Source organism: Lepisma saccharinum, chromosome 8, assembly GCF_977018435.1.
Source record: "Lepisma saccharinum chromosome 8, izLepSacc3.1, whole genome shotgun sequence".
NCBI lineage: Eukaryota > Metazoa > Arthropoda > Insecta > Zygentoma > Lepismatidae > Lepisma > Lepisma saccharinum.
Genome location: NC_139236.1, coordinates 84,087,028 through 84,109,238, shown reverse-complemented (window position 1 = coordinate 84,109,238; position 22,211 = coordinate 84,087,028). Strand labels below are relative to the sequence as shown.

Here is a 22,211-nt window from a genome sequence, read left to right as displayed (position 1 = left end):
TGGATATGGATCGAGAATGAGGGAGGAGGAATTACGTGGATCTGTGTGGGGCAATAGAAAGATTAGGATTGGCCAGACTGGGGTGGATGGACACAAGTTAAACTCAAACGGGTGAGCAGTGAGCTTAGAATGTCCGCTATGCGGTGAAGACGAGACGAAATTTCACATTCTCCTCCAGTGCAAAGAAACAGGGGAGGCAAGACGAAAATATACCAGGGCAATAAATGAATCTAACATTGAGAAGATAATGACAACCGTTATTAGGAGGGAGAGAGGCACAAATAAGGAATCTGTGAACTTTCCTACACTTTCCAACGAGAGCAAAGAAGGCTCAGTGAGGATAGCGAAAATGAGTGAATAAATAGGGGGTTACTAAATAAATAAATATATCCAAGATAAATCTAGGAATCAATTAGGTAAGAGTTTAGTGAAATACTGTAGTGAAAGTAAGGGAAATGAAACACGGTGTTTGTGAACTCCCAAGCAGTGCGAAGAGGAATTAGACTTACAATGGAGGTTATCTAAGTGTCCCCCTCCGATATCCATGAAACTTGGCAGGTGTATAGAGGGGTCCAAAAGAAGAAGTACGTGTTTTTGTGTTTCAGCTAAAAAAAACTGTTTTAGGGGGCAACCCTTCCCCCTTCAAATGTCAAGATGAGGAGAAATTGAAGTGGGGATCTGACCCCGAAACCACGTAAATATGGCATAGGAAGAAACAGGGGGCATAGGGCCCCTCTATACACCTGCCAAATTTCATGGAAATCGGAGGGGGACACACGGGTCAGATCCACACTTCAATTTGTCTTCATCTTGACATTTGAGGCGGGTTTTGCACCCTAAAACCGTTTTTTAGCCGAAAAAAAACCACATATTTCTTCCTTTGGGCCCCTTTATACACCTGTCAAGTTTCATGGAAATCGGAGGGGACACAGGGGTCAGATCCTCACTTCAATTTGTCCTCATCTTAACATTTGAGGGGGGGGGGGGTTGCCCCCTAAAACAGTTTTTTAGCTGAAACAAAAAAAACACGTATTTCTTCCTTTGGGCTCCTCTATACACCTGCCAAGTTTCATGGAAATCGGAAGGGGACACTTAGATAACCTCCCTTGTCAGAGGAGAAGGGGTTTAGGGAAATTCACTACATTTTTTCATCATTGTATGGTATGCACAGCTGTAAAGGCTCATACTTGAAAATAAATTCTATTCTATCTTTCCATATCTGTAATTTCTTGTTTTTTTCTGAGGTATAAGGGGTGACATATTTTAGACATTCCACACAAAATAAATTTTCCAAATTCCTTGTGTAAATACGTATTTTGTAGTTAATGAATAGAATAGACAAAATATGAGGAAAATTAGTAAATTACTATCCTATTTGGGACTCCACAACACACCTGTCACTATCGTGGGCGTTGTTTTGTCAGTCTGTGGCAAGGCAATTCACGCAGTGTTCTCTCAGGTCACCTAGCATTTGTCAGGAAACGAACATTGTGATGCACCTTTACATGTACTTTCAAGGGAATGCTAATAGAAGCCTTAATATGTTCAAATGAAGGACGTTCTAAAAGTTCGCAATATATTTTAGATTTAAGTAGAACATTAGATCTGTGTGCGAATGTGAAAAACTGTCGGTCAGTCATTTTTTATGACTTTTGACAATTAGGCACATATTTCCGTTGTTTTTAAAGCATAAGAAATAAGTATTTTTCAGTTTTTTTAGCACCAGAAATTCTGCTCCTTACTTACCACCATTCATCCTCATCTTCGCAATTAGCCAAAACTGCAAGAAACGCAAAGTAAAATGAATCAATTCTTCTGTTACTCTATATCTTTCTCGTTCTTCCTATGTTTAACTTTCTTTCCTTCTTCCTCTTCCATTCCTATATTTCTCTTTATTTACATTTTCCTGTTCTTCCCTTTCCTTCAATCTTGCATTCTCCCAATTCTTCCTCTATCTTCTCTACCATTTATCCTTCTGTGTATGATTATTTATCCACTATGGAGCCTCTCAGATGGCGTAGTCGTAACGCTGCCACCTTGTAGTCGATACCCGTTAAGGCCATATTAGTGGTTCGAATCCCACTTTAGGTCCAGTCCCGATAAGCCTATCTGAACACGAAGTGGACACTTAGGCAAAAGAGCCTGCGCAGACCCGGGACACCTCCCGCGAGAAGAGGAGCATGCTTCCTTATCGCAAGAGTTGAATCGATGGAGACTTTTGGCCGAAGGTTCTTTTCCTTGAGGTCGCGCTATAGTTCGATGAGCTATCATTAATGTGATACTTATGACGTTTAAGTTTCTAAGCCCACTTTATGCACAGATATTCTAATCGGAGCAGGTCCTACAGTGGTATCCGAAGCACTATGTGCCCTTAGCCGATATCGAACACGCGACCTAATGTATGAATATACAACATACATATCCAAGCTCATATGAAAGCTTGTTGGGTATACCTTGATTACCATTTTTTCTTTCGAGCCTATTTCTAGCACATGCTTTTCTTCCAATTTTAATTTTAAATAATAACAGCAGTAGCCAGTGGCGGCGATTGGGTTCCAAAACCAGGGGGGGCAAGGTGCCAAAACTGAGGGGGGCAAAGATAGTTTATTTCCCTTTGTAGATAAGGTTTAGCGTAGTCCGGGGCAAGAGTGGCGAAAAGTGGGGGGCGAGTGCCCCCTAACCGCCGCCACTGGCAGTAGCTATTCTCCTACGGCGTTCTATCTCAAGAGGCTTGTCTTTTTAGCTTGTCTGCTCTGCGCAATGCCTTGTGGGAACAAAAGTATACCGACAAGAACGGTAACAAGCAAGGTGCGAAATCCTGGGGGGGAACGGAGGAGATTTCCCCCCACCAACAATCTTGGCCTCAAAAATCTCCCCTACCAAAAATTTCCGGGGGGGGGAGAGTTTTTGTTTCAAAAAACAAGAAATAAGCAATTACTTTTAATTTCAAGTATAATTTACTAAGAATATTATCGAAAACATACACAAACATGGGCGTCCGGAAGGGGGGGCAAGGGGGGGGCCGTGGCCCCCCCCTGGAAAACGAAAGTCAACCAAAAATTACATATTTCACACATATAATTAATTTCAGCCATAATAATGTGTGTTACTTATTGCACGAACATGATAAATTCAAATTAAGCAATTTTTTTTGAAGGATGAACACTATTATTGCGGAAAATATGCCATGTTGGCCCCCCCTGGAAAAATACCTTCCTTGCCCCTCCCTGGGAAGAATCCTGCTTACGCCCATGTACACAAATTAGTGTAGTTGTGAGTGTTCAATTCCTTTTCTTTCTCAAGAGATCATTAACAAATCTACATCAATACGCACAATTAAAGTAAAACAAGAATGCTGTGAAAGTGTCGCCCCCCTATCCCTCGTTTCTATCCGGCCCTCTGGATTACTTCCTGCTTTATCCCTCAATCTCTCCTTTCACCTCACCCTGGGTGCCAAGCGAGCAGATTATATTTGCGCCGGAATTACAAAGGGGGGGGGTTTCACATAACAATTTATATTTGTATGTCCCTGGTTCGTTTACTCATATACAGCAAGTGAATATACAATTGGTTAAATGGACAGTACCGTAGTTCTTGAAATTATAACATTCTCGTAGGATATATTGGTTTATTATACGTAGTTATATATATACATATTTTACAGAGCGTTTCCATGAGTGTCTTGCATAGACCAAAATTACCAAATTTCTAATAATATAGTTTCGCACCTATGGCATAACCATCGGCCCTTCCCTTACCACTGAGTTAGCAAAACTATCTCGGTGGGCCTATCCTCAACTTAAATGATATTCCGTTACAAATGCGTTTTCTTACGCCTTCACTCCTCCTTTTGGGCATCAATTAATCAACAACCGGGGAGGTAAAAAACAGGGGAATCTAACATCCAGCAAAGCACAATCCAATAATATACACTTACATGCAATAATAACATAAAAGTACACTCATAGAAACATATTACTTAACCCTACACCTTGTAGCTGGCCAGCAATTAATTATTACAATATACCAAAACCAGTAATGGTCAATCCGACCGTTACATAGTTCCCCCCTTCAAGAGGAACAAGAAAAAACAATACACTCAAAACCAGATTAGCATATTTACAAAATCATCCAACACAATTACGCAATACCCACTAAAGTATTCAACTGTTCTCAGAGTATCTGAAAAATGAAATAGTCACTAGTTCATTCACTTTATCACGTTGTCCACAATGTTCACAGATTCACCAAGCTTCCTCTTCCTTGTGAAGTCCGCCACTGAAGTATCCTCTCTAGGATGAAGTCTTCCTGACAGCATCTTCCTTGAAGTTGGTTTTCTCTGGTTCCTGGTTCGACTACCCAACGAGTCCCTGGTTCGACTCTCGACTGAGTCCCTGGTTCGACTCCCGACTGAGTCCCTGGTTCGACTCCCAACTGAGTCCCTGGTTCGACTCCCGACTGAGTCTTGGTTCGACTCTCAACCGAGTCCTGGTTCGACTCTCAACCGAGTCCTGGTTCGACTCTCGAACCTAAATCCACAATGTGTATTTCTGTTTACAACTTGGAGACACGCAAATAAATAAACAGTGTTGTGAAAATGAAGAAAATGGGGTAAGTTATATACAAATGAAAACTAAATTTTTTTAAAAAATAACAAATAAAGGAAGATCGGCGGTCGGCTATTATGACAGCTGGGATTGCTGTCTAGGCGGCCAGACGGTAGTCTTCCTAACCCTCATTAGGAGTTGTCGCGTGGCTCCCCTTGGCTGTTTTCTGTCCCTCCACCTCGCAGCAAAAGCTGGTGGTTTATGGCTGGACAACTGGCCTGGTCCACCTTCCACAATCGGACAATCCTTCCCATTCTTTGCTCTGAAAGTATCTTCTTTAATCCTTCCAGACATTAAACATGGACCTGAGTGTTCCGTTTCAAGTTCACCATTAACACCACGCAATCTGCCAGACATAGTGTGATCTTTCAGCCACACCTCGTCTCCAATGCGAAATTTACATGGCTTACGTTTGATCTCGTTCTCTTCATCTGGGAACATCTGATGTAAGGCTGGGCTCGTTTTCTTATATTTCGGTCTCACTTCTTTCTTCATTTCGCTGGAAACTGTACAGGGAACGCAACTTCTGACGTAGCGAGCGATATCTCGTGTCATTCCAAGCCACGAATATTTCTCCCTGACTTTCGACAAAGTTTTCCGCTTCCCATTGTGTCCTGCAAATTCAGAATCGTGATGTGACGTCAATATTTGAGATTTCAAACTCAACGGGACCCATATCTTGGCTGTTCCCTTAGAATCTTGCTTGTAGTCTATCCTTCTGCACAAAACTCCCTCCTCATCCAGAAACGACTGATTGGCCAACTTAGCAACTTTCTCCTTATACTTCCTACTCCCAGAGAAATGCTTTCCCTTCAGTTGTTTCATTATTTGAGATAACAAACTGTCTCTCATTTGCTCTGAAACAATCGATGAAGTTTCTTGTAGCCTCTCAGAAACCAGTAATTCATCATTTTCATTGTCCTCTAAAGCAAAAGGCAAAAATGATAATGCATGGTTCTTCTTGTTCGTAGAAATGGAATTTTTTCGAGGAAATTTGCATTCCCTTTTTATTCCCTTCCTCCGTTTTCTCTTTACCTCTTTCGAGATTTTCAGAGAGCATAATGCACCAGCGTTTGCAGTCTTCTGAACTTCGAGTCCTTTGGAATCCACTAATTGGCCCGTATCCTCATTCGTAGACTTCCCGCTATTCTCTTGTGCATGTGTGTTGCATCCATCCAGGCTCGAGGGATCTGACGAGTTATTCCTTTCCTGTACCACGTTATTTCTCTGCATAACTGTAACAGCGAATTCTCGTTTACATGCACGCTTCGAGAACGTGTAACTCACGTCGCTATCCTTGAACGACCAACCGTTCTCCTCAATGTGCAAAATTATCCCACTCTGCCTCAAAAAATCCCTTCCAACGATTATGTCACGGAAACAATTCTCAAGGATGATAAATTTATGCTTAAATTTCATGTTATTAATACAAACAGTAGCATACATCTCGCCAGCTGATGTAACGCTGCCCACAGCCAATGAAATGTTCCATTTTCTCGTCTTCATGAATTTATTCCCATCCCTCTCTAACAACTTGGCTGTTTCCAAACTTAGCGTAGAAGCTGAAGCTCCCGTATCTGCAAATAATACAAAGCGTTTCTTGTTAATCTTACATTGAATGAGAGGTTCGAGGTCTTGTTGAAAACAGCTTTCTCCATTCAAAAAACGGCCTTTGTTTCTGCGTTTTCTCCCGGCGGGTGACAGAAGGTTTATTTGGGGACGCTGCTGACCTCCCTTTCCAGCGGGTTGGTTCCTTTTATTGGTCTGTTGACATTCCTGAAGTTTATGGCCCTCACAACGGCAGCCCCAACAAATTATCTTTGCAGAATTTTTATTGGCCCCCGCTTGCCCAAAAGTTGCATCAAAAGAGGGTCTCTTTTGCCCTACGGTCGCATCACCGCCAATGCCCCTTCTTAGAAACGCGGTTGTTTCACAGCCCTTGATCCTTTTTCCTAAACCTGGATTGAGAGAGCATAAGGGTAGCTGGTCACTCTCGGTTCCCCCTTCGCTTGTCCTCGCGGACAAAGCCAAATGTTTTCCTCCTGTTCTTCGTGAGGTGTCCTCTTCAGTGTTGCTAACTTCAGAAAATGATAATTCCGTCTCACCGGCGAGCGGTGAAAAATAAAGCCTTTCTGAATACAACCTTCTCTGAACAATGGCTGCTTCAGATTCCAATTCCTTCAAAGTCTGAAATTGCATTCCATACAAATGCCTTCGGAAACTAGGGTGTGCATGAGATAGAATATGTTCTATTACTTCACATTCGTCTGTCTCTTTTTGCCTCATAGAAAACAGTTTTCTCATTCGACGAATAAACAAAACAAGAGATTCTTCGCTCATTTGGAAGCAATTCAGAATCAAACGGTCAATTTCATTCTTATAGTCTACAGAATAATATTCTTCTAAGAAAGCATATTCAAAGTTCTTGAAATCTTCAAACGGGCGTGAAAATCTAAACCAATCCCCTGCAGCCCTCCTTAGCGAAAACGGAAGAATCTTGTCAAACAATGACTTCTCCGAAATGCCCATGACATCTTTATAATTCCGCAACTCCTGCAAATAATCATGCGGCGAAATCTTGTCATCGCTCCCTGTGAAGACTGGAATCGGTAAATTTGACTTATCGAGAATTTTCTGAACTTTTTTCTCCTCTTCCTTAGCACTCTGCTGTTCAGTGCGCGATAAAGCAAGATTATTTAATTCCCTAATAATTTCCTCCTGAGATTTATCGCTTATATCCTGATTACCCAATAGCTGTCCAAGCAAATCTCTATCAATTTGTACTGCCATTTTTTCTACTTTACTTTTTCCACTACGTAATAACATTCACTTCTGTACGATCTTCGTTGTAAAAATTAAAAAAATCTATCCGTCCGTCAGTCCGTCTATCTTTCAAACTTATAGACCTGACGACAATTTACACAACAAGATATATCCTGGACAATAGAGCCCCCATATGTGAAAGTGTCGCCCCCCTATCCCTCGTTTCTATCCGGCCCTCTGGATTACTTCCTGCTTTATCCCTCAATCTCTCCTTTCACCTCACCCTGGGTGCCAAGCGAGCAGATTATATTTGCGCCGGAATTACAAAAGGGGGGGTTTCACATAACAATTTATATTTGTATGTCCCTGGTTCGTTTACTCATATACAGCAAGTGAATATACAATTGGTTAAATGGACAGTACCGTAGTTCTTGAAATTATAACATTCTCGTAGGATATATTGGTTTATTATACGTAGTTATATATATATACATATTTTACAGAGCGTTTCCATGAGTGTCTTGCATAGACCAAAATTACCAAATCTCTAATAATATAGTTTCGCACCTATGGCATAACCATCGGCACTTCCCTTACCACCGAGTTAGCAAAACTATCTCGGTGGGCCTATCCTCAACTTAAATGATATTCCGTTACAAATGCGTTTTCTTACGCCTTCACTCCTCCTTTTGGGCATCAATTAATCAAATCCGGAAATATCCACATAATCAAAGCTTTTTCTAAAAGGGGACTTGGGACAGCAACAGGGGCTGGCATAACCAGATGCTACAGTATTTTATCCAGTCTAGCCACCAAAAGTGGACTAAACTTGAGGAGACGTTCCTCTTTCGTCGATCAATGGGGAAACACTGTTTTTTTGCTAAAGCCCACTGGCTCTTTTTATAGCCGGGGTAAACGTCCGTGGACGTGGACCCCGTAGCGTTGGAAAATTCCACTGCCAACGGTCCTTTGTAAGGCAGCTAGCTCCCCCAACCGGGGAGGTAAAAAACAGGGGAATCTAACATCCAGCAAAGCACAATCCAATAATATACACTTACATGCAATAATAACATAAAAGTACACTCATAGAAACATTTTACTTAACCCTACACCTTGTAGCTGGCCAGCAATTAATTATTACAATATACCAAAACCAGTAATGGTCAATCCGACCGTTACAATGCAAAACAATAATATCTACGAAGTCTAATTGATTTATATTGGCATAAAGCAAAAACTAATTTTTGTTTCCATAATAGAAACACTTCAACTATTTCATAATTTATTAACATGTTTAACCAGTTAGTAAGGGAATTAGTTTGCTGCGTTATAATTTATCAAAGTAACAAGTTATTTCTTTATGTGTAATTAATAATAATAATGGTAGTGTCTGCTGCCACGTTCTTTTTCTGCTTGAACCTCAAAAGAGATGCTCGTGGCAGCAAACTCGGTCTTTGTTTCATCGTGATTTCATCATGCTATGTATGCAATTACGTCTGTAACACATACTGTGAAGTTGTAGTGATAACTTTCACATAAATGTTTTAAGATTAGGTCCCTTAGCATTCTAATAATAAACCTAAATACTCTCGTAGTTAGGTTAAGTTCCGTTAGCATTAAAATATGTACATTCATTCCCACTAATCATAAACTTGCATTTTTCTCGTCTTCATCTGCTCTTAAGATTTGTAACATCCTTTTAGCAGACGAATTACGTGGCAGGAGCAAATTTGACGGTTATTCTTACTGCTGACACGTGCGTGGCTCAGACTCGGCCAATAATAATACTTATATTTTTAATTTAGTAATTAATTTTTACTTTTAATAACATTATAAATATGTATATCGTCTAATTTATATATATGTTTGTGGGGGGGAGGGGGTTGTAGATGAAGATCTTTCTCCCCCCCCCGACCAGTCTTAAATGATTTCGCACCCTGGTAACAAGTATCGTATGAGGCGAAAACTAGCAGATGAGCAAGTACTAGTGCAAGTCCAACTGGAAAATCCACCAGGAGATCTAGAATCGTGTGATTAAGGCATAACCGCAAGTGTGCTCTTGAACTTGTTGCAGCCTAACAGCTAAACGAGAACAGTAGACTTGCAACAATGTTAACCTTTGAATTCCCCTGAAGACTATTATCATCTTTTAACAATAGCCGGATAAGGCGTTAGTCAGAGGAAATAGTGGAACGAGGAAAAGAAATGGGAAAAATCGGGCACAAGAGATGAGAATTAAACAAAGGTTATTTTATTGGCGGGAAGCACGGTTCGCTCCTCCCCCGGGTTTCTCCGTTGACACGACAGAGGGCGTTAATGTCGCACGGCGTCTGGGTGGTCGATGGTTCTGCTCAGTGAGCGACGGTTGAGCGAGGGTTGTGAACGCACTGAGCGACGCTTTATAGGAAAAGATGAGGAAGCTGCTTACGTCAGCACTAGTTGTGCTCCTTCTGGCCGTGGCTATGGTCTACGCCTTGCCGCCCATCATTCGACGAGGTGGTGAGTACAAGATTAATTTTGTCAGATTTCCAAACTAAGGGCGCGTCTACACGTGCGCTTTGTTCGTGGTAGTAATGGCGTTTTCATTGAGTTCTCGGAAAATTTCTTCATGGAGGAATTTCCTTCGGTGGCCAATCTTACGCATATCTTCCAATTTTATTTCTAGTTTTAATTTCCTTTCTAGCCTCCCCGATGGCGCAGTGGTAGCGTCGTTGCCTTGTAATCAAGGGGTCCTGGGTTCGATACTCGGTGGAGGGACTGTAGGACCAGTACCGATTAGCCTTACTGTGCACAAAGTGGACTTAAAACACCAAATCAACCAACCAAATCTATTACTTTCTATCTCCATTTCCTTGTAGTTGACACGCACCAACCGGTCTGTGTAAAGTACCAATAAGTTTTTTACTCTTCACAATCGGACTTCTCAGATTTTGGCAACGAAGAGAAACGTCATCTCACTTTACAATGACATCATGCGTATAAGAAGAATTTTATCAATTCTGTTGATGATATAAACGTACACTTAATGGCTAATCACAGCAAGGCAGTTTCCAAATAACAAACTTCACACACGGATCATATTTTAATCTTCCAACTCTCAAGAAAATCAACTCATTTGTACACGAAAACGAAACAATATCTCCAAATCCAATATTTTGAAATACAAAAGAAGTAATTATCATTAAACTTACATTTCATAACATCTTCAATGTCCACAACAACATCTCTTCTTCTTCTTCATTTTATGGCTCACGCCGCGTTTGCAGTTTCTAGCCAAAGTTGCTGAGTTCAGGTGCTATTGTTAATATCTATGTTCCAAACTGTTGTTGAATATCATTCACATTCTTCGAAACACTGTCTTCCTGTTCTTATGGTATAACAGTTTTGTGAGGTTATTAATTTAACTTGCAGTGTGAATCATCGTGGCTGTTTAAATAGTAAGCCTATGTTTTCTAGCGAAACTATAAAGAATCCAAATAACTGCAGTGCGAGGTTCAGGTATTAGTGTAGATAAGGATATCGGAAATCGTACCTGTGCATGTCGTAAGTTTTTATATAGAGAGTCTTGATATCGTTGTCTTAAGGGACATTCAAAAAATATATGATTAAGTGTTTGATTGGCTTCTCCCCATTGGCAGGAGGTTGAATGCACAATCTTTAAACGAGCCAAATGTTGATTTACTAATACATGACCTGTTTGCATTCATAATATAAAAACAATCCCTGCCCGAGGTAGATTCATGTTTTGGTACCAAGATCTATTATTTCTGACTTGAGCATTCCACTTATAGGATGTGGTATTTTGTAGCTAATTTTGCACCATTACTCCAACTGTTTTTGTAACTTATATTTTACTCTGGATAAGAGATCTGTATAAGGTAGTCGGAAAGGTGTTACACAATCTTGGGTTCTCGCTTTCTTTTGCATTTGCATCTACCATGTCATGATATTTATTTTGATTACTATGCGCACGGATGTAAATGAAAACCACTTTCTGTCCATTTTGTCGAAGATGTTTCATCGTGTATGAAATCAAGTATTCAAATGTTGTTAACTTGTAAGCAGAACTGCCTGTTCTCGACAAAGCCTGCAAGACGCTCAATGCATCAACGCTCCACAAGAACGAACATTCCACATTCATATCAATGTCTATCTTCCAACATTCTAGATTGTTCTCTTTTCTATCACGTCAAGAGTTCCACACACAGGTTGGTCGTCAACCATAGTTTAACAAAAATGCGTCATCACTGACGGCCGTTACATAGTTTTTTGTCTTTATGTAGCCCGACCCTGTGGCCGAGTGGTTAGCACATCGCGCTGCGACGCCAAGGGTCCCGGGTTCGAATCCTGGTCGGGCTTGGTTGTTTGTGAATGTCCATTCATCAATTTCATCATTTCATCACTCATCCCCATCTTCGCAAATTAGCCACGAGGCACAAAAAGCGAAGTAAAATAAACTAAAATCAAATCAATCATTTGTCTTTATGTACTATTTTTCCTTTCTTTCAATCCCTTTCCTCTGTTTTCTTCATCTTTTCTTTTGTCTTCCTCTCTCTCTCTCTCTCTCTCTCTCTTCTCACACTTTATTTATCTTTATTTTGTTTCTGTATCGTTCCTTTTGTCTTTCTGCGGTTTCCTTCTTCTTCTTTCTTCTTGTTTAAACGGCGATAACGTTAGGTGGTTGTTCTTGCATAGATAATATTTTGAATACATATTATTGTATTCGTTACAAATTTTGTTTGTCGCTTTGTATATACAGAGCTCGAAAGAGGGGAATCCCCCATTTTGTCTCGTTGCCGCAATGTTAAACCATAGGAGCCTCTTCTTGCCAGGGTTTAAGCGGACAAAGCGCTGTATGTGTGTCGCATACGTACATTAGTGTCTCTCTTATTAGTCTAATTTTTCGACTTTGAAATTGCCCACAATATTGTTCTAATTGCTTTAAAAAAAACTCTTCCAAATCTAAAAATTTAAACCCGTGCCGACTTGACCTTAAAAATGTGGCACCGGGGAGAGGGAAAATATCTTGACAATTTGGAACTCTTATTTGCTTAATGTTTAAAAATTACCAGTTAAGCTTAGCATTCATATCTGAAAATCATGTCGGCGCGGGTTAACACCATCCGTTTGACCTTTTTTTTTATCTGAGTAAGTGTATCCATAAGGAACAAAATTATTGTGCATGCGCAAAAAATATATACTGGCTAAGAGTCCAGACGCCACAGCCTCGTTAGTTTGCGAAATGCGGTCCAAGATGTACAGCTTGGAAGATAAACTACTAATATATGTATACAGGGTGTCTCATAAGTAATATCGCAAACTGACACAGTTGAAAGTACACGATAATAGAAGCAAAAAAGTCTCAGTAAACATGGGTCTGCAAACGAGCCGTTTTCGAATTAATCGCGAATGTGTGATTACAAGCCGCCACTGACTTCATTGTTTGTAAACGTCGTCCTAGTTGGTAAAATGATAATAATGTGTGCAAATGTGTGGTTAGAAGCCGTCACTGATTCCATTTTGTAAACACCGAGTGCTTTACTCGTTGCGTGTTCCGAGGTTTGCTCTTTGTTTACAAAACAGAAGATTTCCGAGAGGTGGCGTTGTAATCAAACAGGATGGATATAATCAGTACACAGTTAGAGTAGACTGTTCAATAAAAGCAATGAGATCTCCAATGACTTTTCTTACTGTATTATTAGCATTTTACCAACTGGGACGACGTTTACACAATGAAGTCAGTGGCGGCTTGTAATCATACATTCGCAATTATCTCGAAAACGGCTCGTTTGCAGACCCATATTTACTGAGACTTTTTTTGCTTCTATTATCGTGTACTTTCACCTGTGTCAGTTTGCGCTATTACCTTTGAGACACCCTGTATATTTTTTTTATGTAGCCTATACAAGGAAAACATTATTGTAGAATCAAAAATAAAATTACCGAAATTCACACGAATGCTCTAGAATCAAACGTCATTTTACAGAATTTGAAATATCAAAACAGTTTTTCGAAGGAAGAGGAATTTCCGTCCGATGCCATTTCGAGGGGAGGGGGTTGTTAAGGGAACAATATATATATTCGCAGTGGCACCACATGTAACCACGCTTTCGCTAATCTTTCACAAGACCGCGGTAGAAACGACGCAAAAGGCGATATGGCACATCCGGTGGATGTGGAGCAAGACTTGAGGTCATGAAGATCCTGCCAGTCACACAGTGACGCTCTCTTGACATGCTGACGAGGTGTCGCCACCATTTCGTTGCCTGAATCTCACTTGGGCGCTCAACTGAAGGCTATGAGCGTTTTCGAAAGTGTGAACTGACAAATGGTCTCTTTATGGTCGTGAGGTTTTTGCTTGTTTGCTTGACATACGCTCAACAGCGTCTTTTGCACTTGACAACTAGTAACTCTGTGGATGATATTTATTTATTTATCATACAACAGCCTTTTGGAATGTGCCTGATTTTCAAAAATGTATATTTGTCCTGTAAACTTGCTGAATTGGTTGGGTAGTCTGTAGAGCAGGGAACGCTGGATGAGACATAACCTTGGCTTCTGAAACTCTGTCCAAAAGGTACGAAGTACGTACTTGAAGCATGAAGTGACGTCACCTAGTACAGTTCGAAAGCGCCAAGAACAGGAGTACGCAAGTGCATAGCTTGCAGTGCAGATGGAAGCTGACTCGGTCACGTGATTTCCACACTCGTTGTTCGTTTGTTTAAAATTGCGGAGATAGAAAGCCAGCAATACAGGTTGAATATACGTTATTGGTCAGCAAGTTGTTGGTTAAAGTGCTTCTAATGTGTAGAAATGTATGTGTACGAACATTTGAAAATGCAACGTGATTTCTATGGTGAAAGACAAGTGTTTAAAACGTGGGGAAAACAACGAGTACTCAGTTTTATCAACTGATCATATTTGGCGCTGTAGTCGAGGTGCAATTCGAAAGACTTTCACTTCCAGTCCACGACTTGAAGACCGCACTCCAAGACCATACTCGGAGGATGCTCGTTTCAAGTACGGTCTTGCACCATTGGGACACACACGGCCTGAGGAGCGAAAAGTTGAGTGCTACTTGTTTCGCGAGATGGCACTCGAAAGGGAATTTCCTGAAGAAGGCGGTAACTTCTGATGCTACCATTAACTATTTTATGCAGGATACATGGCCCGCCAGTTTATGTCTCTCGTGAGGTGGTTGATTATTTACATTTTTCAGAAGAATACGCTTTTGTAGGTGTTTAGTGGATAGAATTCGGTAATGGCCAGGTAGAAATGTAGAACATAATTTAGCCCATCTAAATTTGGATGGCATGCAATAGACCAGATCGGAGGCCAGTATTCAATTTTAGGTGAAACGAAAGATTTGGAAAAAGTGCCGAGAGCAGACAGGTTGTTTATTTCGGTAAAACGATATAGTAGACCCAGTATACGCATGGAGACCTTAGTGAGTGCGGAGATGTGTTCAGAAAATGGAAGTATGTAAAAGAGGAGGACGCTGCATCATAAAAACATTTTTTTTAAGAGGGACAAAAATAACCTCAATCATTAGGGCTCGCAACGTGATGAAAATCATCTTTTTTTCTGAGCCTTAAAAACAATGCTAAACATAGTCCATTTCCCTCCAGTTAGAACAAGAAACCTGTGTTTCTATTTTGCAATTTCCGTCTTTTTTGGCTTTTACATCATTTTTCAGTATTTTTTGCAGTTCTTATTGTATTTTTCTTATTTTTTTATGCTTTCCCCACCCTCTCTTCTGTTCCATTAATTTTAAATGCATTTACAAGCATAACTTACATATTTACATTTTCTGACACAATCCTTTTAGCATGTTCGCCATTAATTGAAAATACGGTCAGTAGAAAAGCACAATATTTTTCATAACTGAAATGTTTGGCAGTGGATTCAAATACTTCGTGTGAAGCCTGCCTGCTTTCACGTTCCCTTGCTGGACACTATTATCGCTTTAATCTGTGGTTTTAAAGTAAAACTATTCACAATATTAAAAACAAATTATACTCGTATGTACGCTAAACGTAACTGTATTTTCAGATGCTGGCCGACTGCGGGGAATACCCTATTCATAATATTAGGCGCATCCAGAAAGTAAGTTTCCCTCGGGTTGTGCACAAAAAGGAAACATTATTTCATTCAATGATTTATTGCCACAGATACAGCACTTGTCCAGTTACTTGTCAACATAATTCCCGCCGGAATTCAGGCACTTGTCATAGCGTGGACCAACCTCTGTGCTGTATTCCTGCGTCGCCTGGGCGCCGAACCACTGTGTGACAGTCGTCTGAACCTCTTCGTCGCTGTTGACCGGACAGGAACTTTTTCAGGTGCAAGAACAGGTGGTAATGACTGGGAGCGAGATCCGGGCTTTACGATGGATGATCGAACACCTCCCAACCGAACCTGTACAGATGTGCTGCAGTGCACCTAGACATATGCGGCTTCGCATTGTTGTGCAGCAAGATCACCCCGGCACTGAGCTTACCGCGTCGCTTACTCTGAATGGCTCGGCGCTATGTGCCCAGTGTTTCACAGTAACGGTTAGCGTTCACAGTCTCGCCTCTGGGAAGAAACTCGATGAGCAGAATGCCTTGCCTGTCCCAGAACACCGTGCACATCACTTTTCGCGCCGACACAGTCTGTTTGAACTTCGTCCTGCATGGAGATCCACTGTGACGCCAATGCATGGACTGCTGCTTGCTTTCCGGGGCGCTGTATGCAACCCACGTTTCATCCCCTGTGATGATTCGGTTTAGAAAATCGTCATCATCATGGTAACGCTGCGTTTTCCTTTGTGTTCGGGCGTCAGTTGTTTCGGCACCCACCGGGCACACACTTTCCGAAACAAGAAGCCTTTGGTAACAATGTCGTGCAACAACGACCGAGAAATCTGCGGGAAATGGCTACTGAGTTCCGTGATCGTGACGCGCCGATCCTCCAATATGCGCTGCTGCACCTGCTCCACAAGCTCGTCCATAACGGCCGATGGTGGCCCACTGCGCTCGTCGTCATGGACATTTTGCCGGCCTTCAGTAAATGTCCTGCTCCAACGACGCACCATCTGCTTGCTCATGACGTCTGGCACATACACCTGGCACAGCTGACGATGAATTTCGATCGGCTGTATGTTTTGTGCGTTCAAGAACTTGATCACCGAAGGAACCTCGCACGCGGCGGGAGATGGAATATGAGCCGCCATGTTTCATCGCTGCCGCGACTCTACTGAGGACTTTCGGGAGGCGTCTTCTAGGACATTCACTAGCCAGGGCATGTGCCTCTCACGCATGCGCAAAACCGGTTTCAATACACATGGCCTGCCACCTGTGGGCGAGTGGGAAACTTACTTTCTGGATGCGCTTAATATAATAAATAATAAAGAGGATTACACAAGTGACTTTTTTTTAATGATAACTTCTCTTCCACGGAGTATAGTCTGGACTACATTTTGCAGACTAACAAGGCTCTGGCGCCTGGACTTGCAGCCAGTATAATCCTGCGTGAAGTCGGTGATTTATCTACACACTTCCACCAGTCCTAACACTCCCTAAAATTATCAGAGGCCCAATTTACGTTCATTTTTGCTGTAAATTTATACTTACACCCTCCCAAATACGATGGAAAATATTGGATAAATCACTCTATGTACTGTTAGAAATTCCTATAGAATTTACAGTTTTTACATTAAAATACTATAAGGCCTTCCTGATGGCGAAGTGGTAGCGTTGTCGCCTTGTAATCAAGGGGTTCCGCGTTCGATTCCCGATGGAAGCACATAGTGGTTCGGATCCCACTTTAAACTGTAGGTCCAGTCCAACTGAATCAATCAATCAATTTAAAATATAACTGTATGCCTATAAGTTTACAAAAACTGACACAATCGTTTTTATTTGAATTTGTATATTTCATCATACTAAAAGATAGATAATGATTGTAAATCGCAGTGAGTACACCAGAAATATAATTTTGAAAACTGAATCATTAACATTACATTAAAATGTAATGGGCTTTAATACGTTAAAAATGACCATGGTAATTTTTACCCTAGTTAGATGACGTATTGCGTCCTGTCGTCAGTGGCGTACCACAGCAGGGATTGGTTGGAGTCATAGCCCCCAATTGACCTAGAATTTCTAAAAAAAAGAACATCAAGGCAGATAAAGATGCCAAAGCGAGGGCTGACTACTAAAAAAGTATATATAGCCTCCCCCTTTAGTAAACCCTTGGCAAGCCACTGTGTCTCGTGCCCTGTCCATAAGTGTTCGTGGTGGTCCTCTCATCATTTATCACAATTAATCCTCATCGTCGGGATTAAAGTAACCATACCAAGTCAAGAAGCAATAAACGATTTCAAAATATATTTCTTATAATTTACCTACCACTTTTCTATTTCTTCGTATAAAAATTGGAGGAAGGTGATTGATTTGCTTATCTATTTTTGTTTATTGAAAGTAATTTCTCTAGCTGTTGGTTAATCGTAATAATATGGATAAGTGGATGCTCGGTGATGTGGTGAAGGGACTCGCACAAATATCCAAGCGACCTTGAGGGGGAGAATAGAGTTTATTGCCACCAGTGCATAAAAATTAATTTACAAAATTTCAGGATTTTGTAATAGTTTCAGATCACGAAATTTTATCTTTGTAGCACTAAGAGTTTCTGAAATTTCGATGTGTGAGGAAAGGAAAGATTGTATTCAGACTCTGTCATATATGCACGTTCATATTAATAGAAAATGAGAACTAAACAGAAATGATATCTGTTCAGTACCAAAGTTAACAATCGGTTTTGAATGAGCCACAGATATATATCATAGGTGTAACTTTGGGGGAATAAGGGGGCACTTGCCTCCAAACTTTTCAGGCTTGGTAAACATTTGCACATTTTTTTAGCCTTCTTGGACCTGGGAAGCAAAATAATACAGAGTAATATTTGTGATTTCGCAAATGTCACAGTTATTTAGCAAATAACCCTGGACGCTATTTTTATGCGATGGAAAATTTTTCGATCCTGCGACACCCTCGCAAATTAGGCCAAAGTTACGCCCATGTCTCATATAAATTAACTAATTCATTTATTAATTGATAGAACTTAATACTTAAAAATCCAAAGGAGGACAGTCCTATGAGATGACTTTTTGGTGGTTCCAAATTTCATGATGGTCATATTTTGAGGAAAATGGCATTTCTAGGTTCACCTAGAAACTGCTAGATTAAGACCTTCGCAAGGACTAGATTCACAACCACTTGCAACATGTGACGGGTTCGTTACTGGCGAGATAGGTCACCTCACGTGACACGCACTCAAGATGTCAATAGCAATTCACGCGTGTCGAGTCAGCCAGGGATCAATAATGCAGAAGTTCGCAAATAAAGAAAGGAATTTTTTCATGCAGCATGAAGTAGAACAAAATTATACAGGATGATTCTCTTAAGACACGCAAAGGAAATATTTCGAAAATTACGAAAGATATTCATTTTCGGTTTTGGGCAAGAATGTAAAGACCCGAAGAGCACACAAAGTAAAACATATATCATGATGACATGCCCAAGTGTTCCCACTTGAGAAGAAAATTTTACTATTTTTTTTTTTAATATGTGGTATGAATAGTTTACGCACACACACTTATATACACATATAATGTACGTGTGTATAAAGCTAATCACTCCCCCCTCCGTAAACACTGCCAAAGTTTGTCAAAGGTTTGTTGAAATCCACTTTATGGACTGGTTGGCTAATTGGGACTGGACCTACACTTTAAAGCGGTATCCTAAATAATATGTGCCACCGAGGATCGAACCCGGGTCCTTATTATATGGCTACAGCGTTAACACTACGCCATAGAGAAGATCCCTGCACATTGCAACATACCGCCAGTGCATATGGGTGGGACGTGAAAATAGGACTCCACAGATTCAAAATCCTGGGCAATTTTCAGGTGGTGTGGTCGACACCACGCTCCGACCACCTTGACGCCCTACATACCCATTTATTAGAGGCTGGGAGAACCGCAGAGGTGCTCCATGCAGTAAGATTGTCGAAAAAAGAACAACAGGAAATCGAATCCGAGTCTCTTTTGTGGAGGCCAGACTGCCTATCGACTAGACACTGTGACTCTTTCTGTCTGTGTGAGTGTGTGTGTGTGTGTGTGTGTATATATATATATATATATATATATATATATATATATATATATATATATATATATATATATATATATATATAAACACGTGTCAGGTAATTAATAAGTGAATGATATTTCGATTTTCTAAAATATATATCTCCCTATTTGCGGACAAAGAAATCTAGTGTAAAATATTTCCAACAATTTGAAGAAACGAAGCTGTTTTGGGGGTGGACATTGCCCGCTTCCTCCCTCTATCGCGCACTGCTTTCACAACTGAAAATTTATTTACCATCAATCGTATATTGTCATGTGATAAATCTTGGTCAATGTACGGCAAGGAAGAAAATGTAAGGTACATGTCACGTTACTTTAGTTTGAATTGTTCCGAACGCTGGTAAACATGCGCATGTATTTAATAAAACCATGTTCAATTTCAGGGCTGTCACCACACAGGTCATTCTACAAGCAACACAAAAACCCACCACCCTTCGTGTCCGAGGACAATTCGGAGGACCACATGAACCGCATGTTCGAGGAAATGATGGCATACCCTCACGGACTGGGCGACGACCAATACATGGATGAGTTTGGCAATGGCATTTGAACTCCCAAAGAAGCTACCACAATGATCTCTGCTTCACAATCTTCATCGGTGTGATTGTATCGAGTGAGACCACGAAGCATATGTAGTTTCATTTTTACAGCACAGGTTGCTATTTATTGTTAAGTTATATTTATGTTGTAGTTTAATTTCTCGTTTTTTTAAATCATAGATGACGAATGTATAAAAATATGTCCGGAAGATACTTTTATCACCAACCTCATGCACAAGATGGTACCTTATTGTATGTGAAGGAAGAAGGTGTCTTAAAAACATCTGTACAGGGTCAACGAAGTTAGTAATAAGGTGTGTTTTATACAGCGTATATTGACACACTTGCAGTTCGAATTGTATCTTTTGCAAATATGCTGTATAAAGAAACAAACTGCCTGAGTACTAATTGAGGTGAGTGTACAAGTTGCGATACTTTGTCGCATTATGTAAAATTGGTACCTACTTTTATAGTTCTGTGTTCAGCACTATTTCACAATTTTGATTTGCTTCTCTTGTAAAATTTTAGCTTGTACACTTGTAAACATACACCTGACTTAAAAAATATCATTCACCAGATCTATTAAGACAAAAATTCAATATGTCGCAGTGATTTTACATACTTATTAGCACGGCGTTCTTTCTATCCTTCACGTTTCGTTTGGCCCATGCAAATAATAATTATATCAACGTTTGATTTGTCTATGTGCTTACACAACGGGAAACATTGGTTTGTTTTTCCCCAAGGTATAATACTAATGAACAGACAATTGAATAACATTTATAGAAATAGTAAAAGTATAACTACAAATCTGTACATCACAACCAAACTTAAAATTAAAGGCATTTTATAAACAACGATTTCATGTTTGTTACAACATGCAACTTTCGGACAAATTCAAGACTAATTGTGATAGCGTAAAGGCCAAAATGAATATTGAAATGAAATTTTGTGACAATAACATGTAATTAGATAAAACTTTCACAGTGTAAGAAGTAGTAGGAAAATAAATATTTTATGTTTTACATTCACGTATCTAGAGTATTTTATTTCCATATGAATTATTCTTTTGAACTTTGAAGGGATGTTGGAGCATTAGTCACAAACAGAAATTGTATGCAATGTGCAGAGGAAAGCTTTACCTTGATACATATAGGTACACACGCACACACTTTGGAAATTTTAGAGCATTTTGTTACAGATGTTCGATAATCTATCTATCTATCTATCTATCTATCTATATATATATATATATATATATATATATATATATATATATATATATATATATATATATAAATGGATGTATGTATGTGGGTGTGTAAGTTTGTTTGTTCCAGCATAACTCTCGAACGCCTGGAGCAATTTCAACCAAACTTTGTACACGGATCACTTGCAATCTGGAAAGAATACTTTGGGGGTAAGACACCCCTGGCACCCCTAGAGGTGGGGTGGGAAGGGGTGACATGTGAAAATAATTGAGAACCACCGATATTAAATTCCGCACAAACAGACATCCGTGACTCTATGCAATCTGTACAACGATAGTGTTTCTCGGGTTGTCTAACATTCAGGCTGTGTTGCGAATGGAATCCATAGTTTTCGTGACACTCCCAATGCGGTTCAACTTCAAGTTTATCACCTATCGTCATGGGGGGTGAGAGGGGGTGAAAAGTAAAATGCCACATATGACCTAGATTAGTGTCGAATCCATAGTTTTCGGAGTCGCTAAGCTAATTGGTGACATTCACGATCACATTTAAAATTAGTTACATTTTACACTATAGTTAGAATTCATTATTTTCCTCTCTAATACAAGATTGGGATAAATAAATACCCGGGCAAATGTTTTGTAATCAGGTAGTATATAATAAAATTCTCCGCTTTTATTTACCCGTAAAGTGTACCATTTTCGAGTTATTACATTTTAAAAATGTCGCAGTTTTGGATAGGCAGATTAGATTATTTCATATGTTATGTTGATTTTTCTCCAAATTATATTGCATATATATAGTATGTACATATGTATAGCCTGTGTCTCAGATACTGTTGAGTTAAGAGTTTTATTTCTTGCTCCTAGAAGTTATTTTTATTTTATTTACAGTAATA

The 22,211-nt window shown here is 40.1% G+C and overlaps 1 long non-coding RNA gene across 1 annotated transcript; it reads left to right on the top strand.

Annotated features, from left to right (window-relative positions):
- The first annotated feature begins 9,690 nt into the window (after window positions 1-9,690).
- On the top strand, window positions 9,691-21,137 carry LOC145991600 (uncharacterized). The gene is made up of 2 exons (XR_014442076.1): window positions 9,691-9,869; window positions 19,947-21,137. It is a non-coding gene; the product is annotated as an uncharacterized LOC145991600 (long non-coding RNA).
- Window positions 21,138-22,211: the final 1,074 nt, after the last annotated feature.